Source organism: Salarias fasciatus, chromosome 5 (genome assembly GCF_902148845.1).
Source record: "Salarias fasciatus chromosome 5, fSalaFa1.1, whole genome shotgun sequence".
In the NCBI taxonomy this organism is placed as follows: Eukaryota; Metazoa; Chordata; class Actinopteri; order Blenniiformes; family Blenniidae; genus Salarias; species Salarias fasciatus.
The window spans coordinates 19548456-19568696 of NC_043749.1; the positions used below are offsets into that span (position 1 = coordinate 19548456).

Here is a 20241-nt window from a genome sequence, read left to right on the forward strand (position 1 = left end):
ACCTGCTATCTCCAGCGTTGGCTACATAGAGTTTTCCCATTAGATGAATAGCAGCTAAGGCACAACACCCACCAGAAATGGCATAAGACGTTTTTTCTTTTTCAATCAGGTCATCCTGAAATAAAGAAGAAGATCAAAATAACAATAAAGATATTTGTGGTTGAAAACTTCAACTTATTTTCCTTAAATAATTGCAGACATGCTCTAAACAAACAGAAAACGCATATCTACAAAATATTGAATAAAAATAAGTGAAACATCAATAAGAACTCAAATACACATATGATAATTTCTACACATATGCATACACTCACACATGTATTTGTAAATGTCTGAAAACATGTAGGACAAAGTAAACTTATTTAATCTCCAATATGCAATAATCAATTAAAAATTTGTTTCTGATTTTCCCCCCAAAATATGATTTCTACTTATATATGTACATTTAAACATAAAAGGCATACATACATAATATGACCGTACAGTGTGTGTATGCACACACCCATTCATCATAAACACACAACTCAGACAGTGCAGCCCTCTGATATACATGAAACCATCCACACGCCAACATATAATACACAATCATACACCCCTGTGCAGTCTTCTTTACAGTGAAACAGACTCCTATATAACTTCACCACAGCTCTTCCTTCCTGTCCGGGTTTATCATGATCAGTCTGAGCCTGTGTTTTGAACAGTCTCATGTTTGGACAGTGTTTCAGTTCTTCACTCAGTTCGTTGCTCCACTGACTGAGATGCACATCCTCTTCATGGCGGTTCGTACACTCCTGGTTTTGAGATTAAGGTTCCCACAGTAAAAATGAATCCCCCTCTCTGCCTTCAACACACCAGAAAGCTCTCTATATTCTTCATAATTCACTGACAAAAAATAAATTAAAATGTTCTAATGAAAAGAAATGAGCTAGCCTTGAAGAACACATTACCTGGACTGTGGTTTATTTATGAGCATCATGTAAGACAAGAGGAGGATTAATTTGGATTCTAGTCAGTCTTTAACAGTTTTGGACTGAAGATATGCTATGATTTGAATTTATCAACAAATTCAGGAAAAAAGAAGAAAATGCATCATGAAATAAGCATATAAGTGTAATTTTTTAAAATAATGATTCATTCATGAAAAGATTTTTACAAATGACAACATTTTAAACACGGACCCTCCAGAATCAAAGATTTTTCCTGTTGCTGAGTCTGTGATGGTCTCTGGTGCCACATTCTGATGTCGTCTGAGCTGACAATCTTTATCAGAGATCAGAAAACATCAGTAAAGATTTGAGTCCTGGCAGAAGTCTCTATTTGTCTCACTGAATCAATGGATTGTGTACATTTACTCTAAAGGAAAAGAGGAAACAAAAGATTGACAACTAAACAATGATGAAAGAATAACGGAATTTTCTGAGGAAGTATTCAGGAATGCTTCGCGGACTGTTTACTTATTTTCTCTCACGCAACATTAGCCGTCATCTGCTCACCATCTGTTTGAAGGCGGTCTCTATGACCCCCATCACCAGGCTCTCCATGCTCACGACCTTCTCCATGTGGAAGCGCACGGCGGAGTCGCTGACGGCGTCGGGGTCCTCGGGCTCCTGCGCGGCGCCTTTCTTGGAGTCGGCCTGGTACGGGCTGCCGTTCTTGGCCAGGCAGATCGGGGGCGCGCTGCCGGGGTTCTCCAGGAGGTGACAGATCTCTCCCAGCCGGTCTCTGATGAGGCGGTGGAGCAGCTTGGAGGCCATGATGGCGGCGCCCGAGCCGGCGTGTCCATCGAACACCCCCCAGAAGTGGAGGGGGATTCCTGTGCCATCCTAGGAAAAAAAAAAAAAAAAAAGATGTTGGAAACAACAATAGAGAGAAAAGCAGTGATATAAAACACAGAATTAATTCCTGGGTTTAATAAAAGCTCCTATGAGATTACAGCTGCGAACAGATTGTGGGGGCTTACAGGCTCACTCAGTGTCTGCTGCTGCTGACTTTTTTTTGGCACAGTAAGCAATATGTTTCTTCCATTTCCAATTTTACTGGACAAAAACTGTCCATCGTCATTGAAATGGTTATGAATTCATGTGGCATAAATCTCCCGTACACACACAAAATTGGTAAAATTCAAACCTTTCTCTTTTAAGAGTATGTTCACAAGTGATGGAAAGGCCACCTTTGTGATTACGGAATATTTATAGGCTGAGTTGGACTACGTCACTACTGAAGACATCTGCTTATGTCTGTGATGCAAGACTGGAGTTGGGGGAAGGGTGCGACGAGAAGTGATGGCATTCATTAACACTGAACGGAGGGCATGCATGTGCTTTTCTGTGTGTGTAGAATATATGTTAACTCCGTTCGCCAGCTCCTTATAAGGCATCTGAAAGTGAAAAGTGAAACTGAGAGAAAAAGTTGTTTTCTAGTTGTGAAACAAGTAGTCATAAACGTTTTGCATGGACAGAGAGAAGTGACTACATTAATGGAAGATGGATATGCTGCAGTTTGATCAACAAGCTCCCCGGGGACTTTATTGAATCTGTTATTCATTTCATCATCACTGTACCTTTACCTGTTGTATTATAAACACTTTAAGCCTATTTTCTCCAAGTCAATAATCATCTTTTTGTCTTCATTCTAAAATGTACAATAGTGCATAATAGGAAAAAAAAATACATATTCCTATATGTTGTTGTTTGTGGCTTTGAGGACGTTCTGACTATGTTTGGGTCCAAAAAGTGGTGATTGGAAGTGGAAAAATGTGAAAATCTGACCGGTACTGAGGAGGAATTCCAAGTAACAAGGTCCATCAATACCAGACACAATGTAGACACCACTGCTGGGTGTCAGGTGACTGTAGTGCATGTAGAGATAGCGCGAGGCTGTAAGAATCCACTTCTAACAGTCTCCTGTTACATTTCAGGCCAGATAAGGAGAACTGAATCTATCGTTGAACAATATAGTCCTCAGACACCTTCAGCATGTTAAGTATGCTGATATCATCCTCAAGACATTTTAAGTGATTCTTCCTAAACCCTGGTGCTCTGTTGGTCAAGGTTTGGCCCCCCGCTCACCCCGCTGTCCTCCAGAAGACGAGTTACGGTGTTTTCCACTTGGCTTCTTCACAAACAGCTTCTCACAAGAGGCCTGGTCCTCGTTCAGCATGCTCTTCCCCGCATTGATCACCCTGATGGAGAAAAGATATGAAGGGTAACGTGAGCCCTGGCCTGCATGATTGATGCTGTTTGCTCTCATCGTCTGACCGCATATAAACACGGCGGCAGCCAGGAGGATGGAGCGAGCGAGTCGAAGAGTGAGGTAAAAAGTGGGGCAGGATGCAGTCACGTCCCACGGGGAACTTCCAGGAGGGATTAAGTGTTTTTATTATGAGCTGAAGCTTGTGGAGGATAATGGCTTTAGAGTAATGCACTGTTTCAAACTCAAGCAGCATCCACTTTGCCGGTGTGTGAACCAGCTGGAAATACCAAATCTCCAGCGTTAAGAGGACCGAAATCTGTGCAAAACATTATGGAGATAATTACTTGAAAGTATCCAGTTACACATTTAAATCTGCATGTGTGCCATAAATGCAATAGAAACAATAAACACAGACCTGGAAATTATGGTTGTGGAGAAACGGTGTCAGACACTTTTCACCAAGCCACTCGGTTTCAAAACGGTTCCAAATGCATGATCTCAGAATCCTGTTTCACACTGAACATCAGTGAGCAATTAAAATGAGTCCATGTGTGTCAATTTCCTCCATTTTAAAACCTCCATTGTTTGTTTGATTGGCCATTTGGAGGAACAAACTGCAAGCCTGGTCCCGACAAGCCACCAGCTTGCGTTTGTCTTTTTTCCCCCTCAGTAAAAGCCATCTGAATGAATAAATCATTTCATTAGAGTAACATATCGGCGCAGGGAGATAAGAGATGCAGGACAGTGGCTGCCTGCAAACAGGACGAGAGATGACGGCTGTAAACACTACACAAGCTTATCTGACGGACATCTTGTGGCAAACAATCTCTTCCTACACAATCCACATGATTATGGAGATATGTTTCTGCCCCCTTGATGAATTTAAGTCATATCAGTAGTGGAATGTTAGCCTTCTCAACCCTTTTCCACAATTTCTGTGTCTGTATCTTCTATTACTTTTTTCTGCGTCAGGGAAACAGTGTCCTGAAGCGTGTTCCAGGGTGAAAGCAGGACACTTCCTGGAATGATCACCAGTCAATCACAGGGCGAACACAAAGAGACAGACATTTCTACAAACATTCACAAATGTGAGAAATTCTGAGGCACTGATTACCCAAAGGCATGTTTATGTAAGGAATCATAAAACTCTGAACAGAAATGGCACCGACTGGATTCCAATCGGGGATATTCTCTGTCAGGATCTCTGGTTTCTCAATGAATCCAAGTCTTTAGTGTGGCTCCGTCTTCCAACACGCCTACATCAAACTCAACAGGTTCTGCAGGAACTGTTTAATGCCCGGTTGATTGAAGAGTCTTAAAGCAGAGACACCTAAAATGCACTGCAGCAGCTTTTAAGGACAAGAATGGGGAAACAAACACTTGGATCTGATTTGTTGCTTAACCAGAATAAAAAAGAAAGAAAGAAAAACACCACATAAGAAATTGGATAAAGTACTAAATACATAAACAAGAACAATAATGACGAGTGAATAAATGAAACACTGATCGTGACATTAAACCAGAAACCCCTAAAACCGTTAAAGAAGAAGGTGGACCATGTTCTTTCTACCACTGCTGAAGTAAACTGTTCACTGTTTGCACAAGAAGCAAAACAAAATCTGCACAAATGCAAAAAATGATCATGTGTCTGGAGAAATATGCAAACATCCACGAGCCTGGTCTTCCAAGCTGCCACATGAAAGGCAGCTGCAGTCTGGATCTCACGCTGCTATATATGCAACATTTTCAATTATAGATAAATGCCACATTAGCTGAATAATACAGAATAATACCTGTTATGCAATTCTAGTATTTCAAGTGCTGTCATTAAGATTCCTCAGAAAGCTCTGGAGTCGGAGGATTAGGAGTCTGTCAGTTCGTCCAGTGCTGGGCTCATCGGAGGCAAGGCAGAAGAAACGGACTGGGAGATTATAATGAAAAATAAAAAGCAGAATGGAGGTGGAAAAAGTCAATAGTTAAACAACAACACACAAGAGAGAAACCTCCTGAGAGAAAGATCTTATCAGATGAACGGTTCTGGCCGCTCATTTTTCATATAATGCAGCTGATTACGATCATTACTGAAAATGGAAGCCGGCTCGCCAGAAGCTCAGATATCAGAGTGCTACAAATTTGAGGCTCAAAATGTAACGGCTGTCCAAATGTGGATTATAAAAAGCCCTTTCACGCTCTAATCAGTTGAAAGCAGTGGACAGGCCCCACGGTGTCCGGCACTGCGGGCGCCTGCATTAGGACTAACGATGGGGAAGAATTTAAAAATGGCCTGGTTGACGTCTCCACTTTCCGCCAGGACCAGAGATCTGCAAGCAGGACTATGGACAAACATGCAAATCACTGCAACCCGTCTTTTATCCCCAATTCAAATCTTAGTGGACATATATATTTTTTTCCTTTTTGCATGTTCTACCTATGCCTGCATAATTTTCCGCACACAAAACAGTCAATAATTAGCGTTGAGTCTGTTTTGACAGCAGTCACATGAGCCGTTTGCTGAGTAGGAGGATGCTGGTCTAAATGCAGAGCTTCGGTCATCCCTTCACTCATTCACATATTGGTACAGGTCACATGTTTGTACATCCTGTGACTGAAAATTGCATTGGTTGTGTTTCGTCAAACAGTGCTTCTGTATCTTGAGCCTGCTACTGTAAGTTTATGTAAGGAAAGCTGAAAAGAGGAAGCAGGGAGAGTTCCTGTGAAGTCTTGGGTTGTGACCGCCGAGCATCACACATGTGATAAAAATGCCTGCGTGAAGACGTCACCTCTCAGACAAAAGACAAATCTGTAGTAAAAATGTAGCTTGTATAAAACTTGTGGAAAGCTCTATAATGATAACCTCCTACAGGGAGCAGAGGCTGTTTCAGAGATGTGGAAACCCTTGAGGTTCAATCAGAGGCAGAGCAGCGGTGCATGAAATCCACTGAAAGGAAAAAGCCCTCTAGAAACCATCAAACCCCTTTTTGAGTGGTTGACAATCCCCTATATTGACTTTGCGTTTTACTGCATCATTGAAGACGGCGTTGGCGTAAGCTGGCCGACAGTGGGCTACCTGAACCGAAGCTGGCCTCCTGACAAACACCGCAGGCCTGCTTACATAAAATCCTCCAGTCTCAAGCCTTTATGAGGAGCGCTGGAGAATTAGACTTGTCATTTCTGAATTCCTTTGCGGGGAGAGGAAGCTGCTTGTCACGTTTGTGCAGCACAAAGAAATGGAAGGTGGCAGGATAAACAAATCCCCCGGAGAATGAAAGCATAATGACGTGTATAGTATTTCCAAAATAAAAGACAACAAATCAATCAGTGACTCATGAATAACGGATCTGGACACACAAGTTTCATTCTTTTTGTCTATCAACGGTTGAACATGTGACTAATTAATATTTCACAACCCAAGAACAGTCAGTTGAGAGAGAGAGAATGACAAATTCTCAGCTATGTTTCGCAAAAAGGAAAATCCTACATTATTTTGAGATGCTCATTATTTCAGGAAGACATTCTCCAGTTACTTCACACTAGTCATGCTCTATAAAAACCTAAGAATAAAAGCAATAAAATGCTTTAGTGAGTTACTTCAGAGCAACCACACACAGAAAAAAGTCCAAATCGAGCTTGTCAAGAGAATAAGTTAGTCCGACGTTACATCTTGCCATTTTATTCAGTTGTGGCGTTCTAGTCAAAATATCCTGTCACATTTTATGCAAAAATAGAGAAACCTGGAAAGTGGGATTTCAGTCAAACATAAGGGCTGTTTTTTTGACACTTCATTTCAAAATCAGGACAGTTCTCACTCTGTATTGCCAATACTCCAACAGCAGGATGTACTGGCAAGAAAAACTGTTTATAATGGGTCTTTTTTAAATTCATTTCAGAATACAACATAAAACAAGCCTTAATATCTTACTAGTGAGTATTAAATATTATGACAGTTGCACACATTTTTTGCAATGTATTTACAAAACTAGGTAATATTGAAATTTAAGCATGCCAAAATAAGTTTCAAAAATCTGAAAATATACCACAAATCCCATGTGACTTTCTGTATTTATTTTTCATTAAATCATTGAGTCACTTTGTGGGCCACAATGCATTATGCATGAGAATATTTATATCAGCAAAATCAGATTTTCAACCTTTGCTTGTTCATTTTAGCGTAATACTGAAGCTACTAATGAAAGAAAATATTACCTAGTCTGCAATAAAATACTTTCCTTTATATTCTTCTGAGTCTCAACCTCCTGAAACTCAGTTTTGTCATCTCTTTGTTGGAGGACCTGAAGTGAATTAAACAGTATCAAATAACCATTTGACAAAAGCAGTTTGAGAGTGATACCGTAAGTGCGCTGAAATATTTATGCTGTTGAGTTTGTACGTCAATATTATGGTTCTGATCATCATCCTTTGCATCTCACGTGTGGCTGGTGCTAAAATTGTAAACAGAATTTTACCCCGATTCCCCTTAAAATTGCACCCTTGGGCTCTTATCTGAGAACGAAAACCAATCTTTGAGCAATGAGGCAAGCTCCACTCCATCACTGCGATGCCAGGAAAAAGCAAAGTTGCAAACAATAACTGTGAATCCTCATTACCACCAGAATGACGCAGAGACTCTAATTAACAGATATCAAAGGGAAGAAGTTGCCCGGAGTTTGAGTGGAAGCCAGCAAGAGGAATCCAAATGGATCGCTTCCACTCACTCTGAGGACATCGTCGCTCCTGTTGGTTACAGCACAGAAAGCTCAAACAGCAATGGGCAGACAGGTCAGATCTGCTGGATGGTCCATAAACTAGTCTTGCACTGTGGTGTTTATTATTTTAAATCAACCCCAAACATATGATATATTGTACATTAGCCATGCATACTGCGCTTTACACAATGACATCTGCAATTATTTGACATCAGAAGGGCCTTCGGTTTAGGTGTTGACTTTGCAGTGCCATTTATGCAGGACTGACGTTGAGTTTTAGCTGTAAACAGGACCATGTTTCACACTGATGGGCGCAGAATCGCAGATTTGAGGGATTTTCATGCTGCGCTAAAAGAGCACAGGCAGCTGACGTGTGATCAGCTCAGGCGATTACGTGGCGTTGTAAACAGCACCGTTAATGCTATGAATACAGTGTGCAGTGACAACAACAGTGAGTAATTTGCTGCAGGATGCAAATGACTTTCAATGACAGTGCAGGACCAGCTGAATAATCCCACGTTTTCTGCATTACGCTGCCCTCGTTTGACCCCTCTCATTCAGCCTTGGTCACAAATCTCATGCCTGTCCCCTTGAGACTTTATGCATGATTCAGCTCTTTCTTTTTTCCCTGAATTCCACAGAGAGTCCTGCAGAAGTGGCATGGCCCACGCAGTGGTTTAGTGAAGCTATTCAGACCTTCATACCTCCTCTCAGTGGGAGAGTAAATCGCCTGGAAATGGTTTTTCCTGCTGAGGAATCACCCAAACGGCACATTTTGGCCAATGGCGTGAATGAAATGCTGCAGCGTTGCTGCCACCTGTGAGGACACTGCAGGTGTATTTGAATATAAAAGCAGCAGCAGCAGCAATAAAAACCAAGGACAGGAGGAGAGGAGCTCTGCACCGGCCAATGCTGTATCTGGCTGTTTGGATGAATACAAGACTTGCATGGAGAAGAAAAAAAAGGAACCAGGGTTTTTTTTTTTTTTAATTAAGTGATGGATATAAAACAGCAGGATAACATGATATTTAGTGTTTCATTTTTTGTATTTCCAATACATTCATTTAAACTGATCTGAGAAAAAAAAAAAGCTGTAGTTTAAGATCCTACATACAGTGTTGTGAATATGAGCATTTAGTCTGATAACAGCGCAGACAGCCGCTCGGGGGTGGAACACTGAGCTGGGCCGTGTTGGCCATCATTTGGCTGCTGCAACACACTCCGAGGTGCTGCGCTGCAGCAGCAAACACACTCCCCAGGCCAGACACTCATCGGGCCCGCCATAACATCACAACACGGTTTTGTTTTCCCGGATTAAAAAAAAAAAAAAAAAATCGATGCATACTCACTCTGCGTATCCCGTGCGCCACGGAAGCCTGCTGTCTCGTTTCAGCGTGAGCACCGGCCGCGACGCGTGCTCGGTGGAGTACTGCAGGAGCTCCGGGGTGAGGTCCAAGAAATCCGGCCGGCCGTAGGGGAAGCGGGGCGGCAGGCTGTCCGGTCCGCAGGTCTGGCCGCCCCCTGGGTGGTGGTTGTGGTGGTGGTGGTGGTGTCCGTGCGGCACCATCCCTCCCACCAGGTTGGACATGGCGTTTTTAACTTTGCTGATCATCATCGGCGCGCGGACGCTCCGATCGGCCGAAAAAAAACAAAAATCAAACGCGGTGCGATGTCACGTTAGAAGAACAAAAACATAAAAACGCTACATCGCTACTGACGAGGATCATTTCAGGAAGCGATCGGCCCCATGTGACAGCTCCAGAGAGGCAGACGTGATGTTTCCTCATTCAAACAGAATAAAGGTCTGAGCGGCTGCGTGAAGGCAGAAATCCTCCAGCAGGAGGCTACAGCTCATCTCAGGAGGCAGGGCTACACACACACCCCACACACACTGAAAACATCACACGGATCGAAACACACAACACCTACACGTAATATTTATAGGCTGCTTGAGTCACATCGACGAGTTTTCAGCTGATTCGCGCTGAAGAGGAAGGATGTGGTGATGATGCTCAGGTTGGTCTCTGTGCGCGTTCATGTGACCGACAGCACTGTGCAGAAGTTCATCTGATTTCTAACACATTCGACTTTGCTGATTCACGATGCAGATGCAAGTCGACTCTTACTTTTTTTTATTGCAAGTAAAAATAAATAAAAGACCCTTAAAAGTCATGGAAGAAAACAACTGGAGTAAAGGCACAAGATCATGATCACGTGCAATTCTGAAAGTATTAAAGTTCTACCAGGGGAAACATAAGAGAGAACAAACATCAACTGCAACATTGAACCTGGAAACACAAAACAACTATAATCTACAGTGTTTTATCCTATTTCAGTTGCATAAGGAGGAAACTGGAGTACTTAAAGAAAATCAGTACACACATGGGAAACATGCAAATAACACAGAAAGGCCCCCAAGCCAGGAGTCAAACTGGGTAACATCATGCTGCGAGACAAGAGTGCTAACCACTATATCACAGTGTGGCCCCCAAAGAGGAACATATACCATGGAAACATAAAAACTTAAAACATGAAAGATAAAACAACATGTAACATGGAAATATGGCACCATGGGAGCACAGAATGTGTAACCTGAATCCATGAAACATTAAAAATGGAACATGAAGCCATCTGCTCTCAGCTCTGCCACCATCACAGCAGAACCCAGAAGACCTCTACCCATCACGGTTACCTGACAGGGACGGGTCATTATGAGAGCCGCAGAATATTCATCTTGAGTTTCAAAGAGAAAAATTATGACTGATCACCTTGACTGTAGTGAGAATTATGGCAACTGATTTAATGTAAATAAAAAAATAAAATAAAAATAATACTACTTTATACATTTTAATTCATGCATTTAACTTTCTATTTTTATTTAAAACAAACTTCTTATAAACATAATCAAGGATAATCATAACAACTTGGCCTAAATATGCTGAAAATAACCTTTGTAGGACCATTACCAGAGGACAGAGGAAGAAAAAGTAGTTGCAGGACAAAACATCTGTCCTTTTATTATGGTATTGCCGCTGGAACTTCAATTACCTGAAGGATTTTCGTTCCAAAGGGATCCCAAGTGGCCTATTTAATATACCGATAATTATCAGATTTACTTAACCATATAGCCTCAAAGTGCCAATACCTGCTGTAGCATTGCAGGCTTGGGGCCATTTTCTGTAGAGTTTCTATGTTTCTCTCTGTGTGAGAATTTCCTCATGGCTTGAAACGCATGTATGAGTTGAATTAGTATCTCGATGCTGCCTGTCTGGGAGAAAGTGTGGTTTTCAATTTCTCTCTGTTTCTTTCATGATGGTAAACACATGAATTCTTTAAAGTAACGCCAGAAATAGAAACAGTCAAAGAAAGGCATAGTGTCTTTTTTCTTGTGGGTGCTGTTTAAATACACAGTTCCATTTATGTGTTTTGGAATCATCACATTTTCACATTTCAACCTTGATTCAAACTTCCAATGTTAAATAAACTGTTATTCTCTGATAACTGTGTGGTGAATACTATATAAATAATGTGCTGACATAAGGAATAATATGAGTATTTGACAGATATTTGGGCTCGTCTACAGTGATAGGAAGACAAAATAAATCATAATATCAATGAGCAATTAGTTTTTTGTTCAATCCAGCTATTGGAAAAGTTTCTCCAAGTGAAAACTTTTTGAGCCTCCAGGGAAGCTGTGACCTATACTTCTATAAAGGATGAGTTAAAGTAAAAGGCCATTGATCAAATGGGAACACATTTATGCCTCCTCCACGCTGAAGCACTTCATATTTAATGAAGAGAGCTGGCATTACACAAGAGGCCTTTTTCACAGAGGAGCGGCACTCATAGAAGAATAGCCCACAATTTCGTGACAGAATAGTTCTTACTGAAGATCTTGTTCATGTTTCATCTCGTAGTCTGATGATGGTGGACGTAAAACCTGGAGTACTCTTTCTTTTGTCCTCTAGTAATCCAGAAATAATGACCATTATGTTGTTGTTGTTATTATTATTATTATTATTATTATTATTATTATATTATTATTATTATTATATTATTATTTTCACCTTTGTATGTATAATTTTTTGTGTTGTACACTGCTGGTCAAGGAGCAGACCAAAGACATATGTTTTGTCTGGTTTCCTTTTTTTTAATTCAATGATAAAGTGACAGTACAGTCTGTATATGCAATTCTCTTTTTTTCACTTTATTTGACAGATTTGTTTTCTTTCACTTCAAAACTGAACACTTCACACCTCCTGCCCTTTTACTGACAAGACAAAGACAGTACAAACATAAGTACAGCTGTATGGGCAAGTCTGCAGTTAGGTGCGCACACACACACACACACACACACAGACAAGCACACACACACACACACACACATGCTCTCTCGAGGTACGTGGCTGGAGCGCTGGGGGGGCACTGGCCTGTGTGGGCAGGTTCTCCGGGTGGGTCATGGCCCTCCGTTGAGTGGGGGGGGGGGCTTGCTCTTGGGCTCTTGGGCAGTGGGCTCTGGGCTCTGCCTGGCCCAGGCGTCCCGTGCCCGGGGGGGCCGGCTCCTGCCGGTCCTCGCTCCCCGGGGCCCGGCCGGGCCCCGGGGCCGCCGAGGCTTTCCTCTGCCCCTTTTCTGGACCGATGCTTGGGCATCTGCCTGTGGGAGCGGCTCGGATCTGGGCTCTGTGATGGCCGCTGGGTCTCTGGGCCCCGAGGGCCTCTCTGGCCTGCTTTCTGGCCTTCTCAGGAGTCAGAGATCATATATGCTTGAAACACTATCACTGTCACTATCACATTTCCATGATCACTCTTCACATTCTACCTGTGGACTCAGTTACCTTGTCTCTTTGTGGTAGGTTAGACTAATGGTGATCTATAGTAGACCGCTCTTAATGCTCCGGTGTATTTCCGACTCGATCTCTGTTTGCACGCCTCCAGTTTACTACTAGCTACATCAAAAAAAAAAAAAAAAATTGTGGTGTCCTTGCACTTCCATCCTGCACTTCTCTATGCCTTTTGCGGTTTGGCCTTGTCTGTTCACTTGTTTGTTTCATCAACTTTTTATTTTTTCCACTTTTTTGTGGGAAAAAATAAATCGGTTCTGGTTCTGTCGATCTTTGTGTTGGCTACCAATTTTGGTTTTGTCGGTTTCTGTGTTGCTTGTCGGATCTGCTTTGGTGCTGTTTAGATTGTGGTTTTGGATTGTTCTCTGTTGCATGTGGTGTGTGGATGCCAGTTTCAAATAAAGGCAGCAGCAGGAAGAGAATGAATCTCCTCCTGCTGCTAACATTAAAATCTGTTCGGACAGTAAAAGGCTTCAATCATACAATATTGCACGCCCCAGCTGCCGAATAGGACAAGGAGAAAAAAAAAGAACTTTCCTGACTGAGGAGTTGGCAACAACGTCAATTTTAAATGACGTAATCATCTAATTTGACTTAGATATGCTAATTAGCTGCTATGCAAATTAGGTGATGATGTCATTTAGAATTTTTACTAACTGAAAAGCTGGCAACAATGTATCGGTTTTAAATCAATCTTTTTCTAATACAATAAAGTTCACCGTATTATTTTTTTCAGTATTTAGTATTTCATGTAAACATTACCATTATTTCACATTTTGAAATTTCATTTAAATTATTAAGACATTGCAACATGTACAACACAGTCATTTCTGCACATTTTTATAGATAAAAACCCATCAGTTCCACATGAGCAGGCATAAGTGACTGCAGAAAGGAAAAATTCCCTTTTAAAGGATAAAACCTTGAAGAACTAAAGGTGAAATATAACAAAACACATGGATTTCAACACATGAGTACAATTATTTGGTGGAACCAACATTTATTTCATAGTAAGTATTGTCTTACGTGTTCTTTCACATCTGTAGGAATGACTGTGATAAAAATCATGTCACTTTATCACTTTTGTTTCAAAATGAGTCATACTGTAGTATTTCTGTGAGTGGTACAGTGAAACTATCAATGTAATGAGTTTTATGTGCAAAGCCAATATTATCGTAATAGGTTCTCATGCGTTTATCAAAAAAAAAAAGACAACGATTATGACACTGAAGCTATCGAATTATGAGTCTTTATTACATTATGAGTTGCTACAAGCTTCTGAATAATGACTGGTTTTACTGTTAAGCTGACATCATAGTGTTTTATCTTTATTCACTGTCCTGGAGCTTTTATTTATTTGCCTCCATAAAACTAAGTTAAGTAAAAAAGCCTCAAAGAATATTAAATTTACTGAAGACGTCATCTGGGTTTTTTTTCCCCCCTCGCTGATGTTTGCGTCAGTTCTCCAATAGATGGTGCCATTGCACCACCAGATGATCGTCTTTGACTGCTGCAGACATGCCTCATAGGAATCTTCTGCTCATTATGTTTGTAGGCCTCCTAAGCAGATGACATTTTGCATTTTATAGCCGACTCAGTGAGAGACGTGTCTCTGTGTTGGCATATCTTCTGTGTTTCATCCCCTTGTTTTGACTAGTTTCTATAATAGCAGCTGCTCCATTGCAGACTGTCGACAACACCACATGCTGGCGAGTGATAAAACTAAATTAAATGATTTCCCTTGCCTCGAAGGATGGATTTTTTTTTTTGCTTTACTTTTATTCCCTTCCCCAAAGATAAAGTACTCCCAACATCCAGTAGCAGTGGATGAAGATTTAATCTCTCTCCTGATGAACCCACTGCCGCCCTGACAGAGGCTGCTGAGGCAGGCTGCTCCGAATCCCAGGGAAACAGCGAAATGACGGGAGAATTAGTTCCCATGACTTCTTTGGCTTTGTGTTTGCGGTGATAGAAGTTCAGACTCTGGTCTCTGTTTAGGAAATCTCTTCCGCCAAGAGACGTCTATGCAGACTATCAGGGAGCAAGACTAAGAGAAAAGTTCATATTATACAGAAACGGAAAAAAGAATACACCACACAAGCATACCTCTTTTGCTTGAGGAAAACCTACCAATAAGTATAAATCTTTAAATCCGAAGTTCCCAATTAGCTTCAGCTGCATGTTTACACAGGCAGCAGTAGGAAATCCAGGCATGTTTTTCTCTCTGTGAAGCAATAGTTTTAACATCTGCATCAATCTGTGACCCCGTTGTGTGACACATTGGATTAAAAAAATGAAATGCATGATTGTTTTATCTTCTCACATATTACACCTCAGTGCATTTATTGACAGTTAACATTTCCAGATAGCTTTTATTTTCTTCGACTCCCACCCCATATTTTACTCCACTACATTCATTTCACGGCTTTATAATTTCAGATAAAACTCATTTTGTGAGCCAATTTCACAAGGCGGCAATAAAAGCATATGGAAGACAAGTTCTTTGTTGTGTGGTAAATAAATAATACCAAGAAGTTTGGTTTTATTGTGGATTTTTAGCTGCTTATCAAATATCAAGTCGTACCAAGTTTCCTTTTTATTTCATTTTAGTCAGAGTAACTCTTTTACTAGAAAATTGACTGGGTTCATTTTGATTTTGTAGTTGTAGAATTGTCAGACATAAACAAATGAGTGCTTTTGGCCAATTTTCCCCAATGTCTAACCGTTTTTTAGTTTACTGTATGATTTCAAAGTGTCTAACTGTCATACTCTGTGCTCCTGCAGCCTTGTTCTGTTTGTGTTTCTGTCTCTGTTTCAGGTTGGTGGTGCCAGACTGTGTCTGCAGGGGCAGGGAGCGGCTGCTGATTGCAGGGAGCTGTGTCACCTGCTGCTGGGTGAGGATCATTTCCCTGATGAGCACTGGCTCTATTCAACTGGACCTCAGACCTCACTCAGCGTGAGATTGTAAACCCTCATCTGTCTAAGTCAGTGTGACCGGTAACTCAGCCTTGAGTGTTTTTTCTTACTTTCTCCTCACCTGTATTCTCTGCCTCCAGTCTGGTGACCTGCAGGGCCAGCATTCCGGTTCTGGCCACGCCCTGACCCCCGAAGCCCCGGACTGAAAAACATCAATACAGTGACAACAAAAAATGAAGTCTTAAACAGTAGATGACTCATTAATTAAACATTTTAACCAATTTTCAACATTTTTCTTACATCTTTGTCTTTCATTCAGTTTTTGAACTGTGAAGAAAAAAGAGATCATATGAGCAAAGTCTGTTCCATCAGCAAAAGAAACAAATATCTGAATCTACATCAAATAAAAAGTTTTTAGGGCTTTCTTACTGTTTCATCTAATTTGTTGAAAAACAATCTGAAAAAAAACGTTCTATATTCTCTATGTTGTGTCTACACACAAAAAGGAAAACTTTGAAAAGAGTCAAGAAACAGCAAAATCTTGAGGAAACTTGAGGACTGATGTTGCATTATGTGTTAAATATGAATGCTGGAGCGTCATAATGCGAGTTCCTTCTCTGTGATTGCATCTCCCGCTGGTTTCCAAGAGTGTCGGTGGAGTTCGAAACGCTATTACTGAGGGCTCCTGATGAAAACCATTAATGGCTCTGCAATCGAGATTGAGGTTGGAGGAGACCGGGCAGTGTAACCGCACACCACGCCATAAAGCCTGATGTAGCTGCTGCTCACCGAGCATCTGCAGCTAAGGAAGAATAACTGTGCTGGTGTCTGCAGACCTGTTGAATTAAAGGGGGCATTAACCACTGCTTCCTCTGCATTATTGATGGTGAGCTCCATTCCTGAGGCCATAATGCCTCCTATTTTTCCCCTTGCAATTTCTGCTAGACGTCTCACTGTCTTCAAACACTTCCGCAGTGAAAGCCGGGACAGGTTCAGGCAGAGTGCTCGCCCGACTCCCCGCAGTTTGCTGTTTTTTAGGCTGAAAACCACCGCAATCAATGTGCGGCCACGAAGCCCCCGCAACCTTGTTCCCTGCGTGAAGTGAAAGTAATCATGGCATGACAAGCATGGGAATGATGAGTGTTATGCAAGGTGCCACCTACAGTAACAGGACCCCGAAAGGCAGTGAGCTGTCCTCTGCGAGGCGCCGATTCACATGACGCCTTGCGCTCAGAGGATGTGTGCTTCTCCCCGTGGAGTGACCTCAAAGAGACAAAACCAGAGTCTTTTATTAGATTGTGATGCCGAGTGCTCCCTAACGGAGATTACTTTGTGAGTCACCTCAGCTGCCACCTACAGTATACACGTCGCCGAGCTCTCTGACGGAGGCTCACACTTCTGGCTTTATCTGCTCACACACAGCCCGAGACAACTTACCTCTTGGCTGACCTCATCCTGTCATATGATTTAATGAGAGGAGCTGTGTCACTAACCACAGTGTCAGGGGTTTGACAGGATAGGTCTATACAATACACTGAAGATTAATGAGGTCATCTCCTCTCTCCGTGTGTGTGTGTGTGTGTGTGTGTGTGTGGGCGGGCGGGAGGGAAGAAGAAAGAAACTCGATGACTTTGGGAGTCGTATAATATAAATGATGCAAATAGAATCTAAATAACAGCTTTTATATTGATAGTCGTTTGGGAAGTGATGAGAAGGTTTGTCTGCATATCAGGGCTGAATTTCATAGGCTCAGCCTGGTCAGTGGTAATGCACTGACATTTCTTTGTCTTCAGTCCACGGGGAGTTGTGTGTCCTGCCCTTTGATTTTGCTTACATGTGTGTATGTGTGTGTGTGTGTGCTATCAGTGATGTCTATGAGGTCGATGGCTTTCTTTGGGCTTTATGATGATAACACTCTCTGAGGGCGGTCCAGAATCAATCAAATCCAAATCCAAAAGCTTGCCTCCCATCTCTACAGGCTATTTCAAAGGTTTGTATTGATTATTCCACCCATCCCTGCCTTTCAGGGGGGGCCAGACGAAAGAGACTGCTTGAGAAATGGAGAGATGATAATGCAATTACAGGGGGGAAGCCTTTGTAGACTGGGCAGTAATGTTTGAGGACAGTGGAAGTTAAATGTCAGAGACAAATAACTTGTTATGAACTTGGTGAAAAGGTGTCATGTGTATGATTTGAATTATTCAGGTTAGGAGTTTTTTTTTATTTTTTTTTTACACATTATGTGTTTAAAATATGCAATTTGTGGCTGAAAGGTAAAGCATAAATGCAGCGTTAAAATGATAGTGTTTTTACACAATCGACTTCATTAACACTTCAGCTTTTAGTCAAAATTAATCTCATAAATTTAATGATGCAATGCAGAGAAATTAGTTGCAAGACTATGAAGTATTGCTAATCGTGTGTCACTAAAGCTATTCGTTCAAAGTAACAGCCTTAACCTACCACCCATCAACAAATGTAATTGATGGCCGGTAGATCTGCTGTTGACAATGATCTATTTCCTATGGTAAATACACAAAATCCTGAACAGTTAGCGACAACAAAAAACAACTTGGTGTGATGCAAATAATGTGCATTCTGAGTTTGAGTTAATTGGGTATGTGTTCTGCTCTGAATACTTTTATATTGGATTTATTTTAATGTGTTTTGCCTGATCGGTTGCTGCTTTAATCACGATGCAGGGGAGACAAATCGCCCCCTCTCCCACTTTTACAAGAGACACCTAGCCAAGCAAGCAGTCATACAAAACTAAGAACAATACTGAAAACTTAAGACAATGAAGCAGAAAGACAGCTTCTGGGACAGAACACTGTATAAAAAGAAAGAAAGAAATAAGTAGAGGGAAATTGATTTGTCAACTTTAACAATATCAAATATTTGTGAGTTAATTGATTTTTTTTAAATGGTGGAGAGAGTGTTTTTAAATTTTTCTGAATCGAATCCTATTAAATCTGCCTACTCATCTTCTATATTGCTTTGTCCAGTCCAGGGTCATACAGGGGGCTGGAGCGGTTCCCAGCTGACGATGGGTGTCCAGGGTAGACAGGTGGTCCGTCACAGGGCAAACACAGAAAGAGACAGACACACAACTAAGCTCAGATTTACAGTAAAGAATTGAAAACAGTCCCCATACTACTAATTTCCTCCAATGAAACTACTAGTCAGACCAAACATGTCAGTAAAGTTGCTCTGAGTGACACATTCTGTAAGTCTCACGTGTCCTCTAATTTACACAAACTGATCACCAGACAGAGTACAGGACATCAGGGATGTTTAACACTGAGATGGAGATCGTACAAATATTCTGCAAATCTGGCATCTGCAACAATTTCTGTGAGCTCTTGAATGTGTCAGTTGTAGAATGTGTATTGTGGAACATGTATGCGTTCTAGAGGGTGTTAGAGTTCAACAATATGTCACACAACATGTAAAATCTGTTGTGCGTGTGTGTGAGTTAGAAAGTGTGAGAGCGTGTGAACTGTAGAGCTAGAATGACTTCTACAACATAGGATGTATGAGAGCTCTACAGTCTGCCAGACTTTTAGGATTTATCAGGGTTGCAGAGTTTGTGAGCACCCTAGGATGTGTTGATATCCTAAACACACACAGGGATGAAAATGTCACATTTCCCGGCATCTTATAAACGCTTGAACTCCACTCGGTAAACGGGGACTTCTCGGGATTTGACACAGTCTTTGCTCCACTGCTGTTGTGGGTGTACTGCTGCATTCAAGATGACACGTTCTTGCAGTTCTCATCCCGAGAATCCGGCTGAGATTAAAGTCCTCCCTGATCCCGTCACAGGCCGGGGGGAACTCCCAGCTGCGCCTCTGGGTGGCGCTGAAACACCGGCGCAGCGGCACCGGGCTGCTCTGCCCGCTCTTCCCATCCCTCGGACACCTCCAATCCATTTCTGGAACTGCGCGCAGGCGAATCCGAAAACCCGACAGCCACCGGTATGTGGACGGAGGACAGTGGAAAGGCGCAGCGGATCCAGAAACTATGAGCGCCGGTCCGACGCCGCGTCCAGCTGCCGCCGCGCTCCGGCGGAGGGCAACTTCCCAGCCAGAGTCGGAGGACCAGCAACTTTTATAGACTTTGAAGTCCGCATCCTGCAAGTGGCCCGCATCCCCAGTTCAGACTTGTTTGACCCAGGGATCGTGCGTCCGCCGAGCTTTGACATTTGTCCGGTGTGTTCAGATTATGTTCGGTGCTGGGCGTCTTGAAGCGACGAGGAAATGTCATTCTCCTAAAGAAGAGCTCTCTGGTGCTTCTGTCTGACAATGGAGAATAAATGAAAGGGACGCTTCCAGGGATTAACTGAGAGAACAACGACAGGTAAATCCATTTTTATTTTACTACTTTATTCAACTATTAGACACTCATAAACAGAAGTTAAATTGTGATTTCCCCTGTGTGCAGCAGCCGAACATATGATTACCCAGACGTATCAATTAGATGATCGATCGTTTGGACTCTGATAAATAGTTATTGACTCATGTGACACCGGCAGTCCGCTGGAAAACTGAATTTAGGTGGTGTACAGGTGTAGCTGCAGGCTGGCAAAT

At 42.0% G+C, this 20241-nt stretch overlaps 2 pseudogenes; one reads left to right on the plus strand and one right to left on the minus strand.

The window, feature by feature from the left end:
• LOC115388123 (protein phosphatase 1H-like) overlaps positions 1 to 9541 on the minus strand; it is a 19087-nt pseudogene extending 9546 nt beyond the window's left edge.
• Positions 9542 to 19607: 10066 nt separating this feature from the next.
• LOC115388124 (chemokine-like protein TAFA-2) overlaps positions 19608 to 20241 on the plus strand; it is a 108712-nt pseudogene continuing 108078 nt past the window's right edge.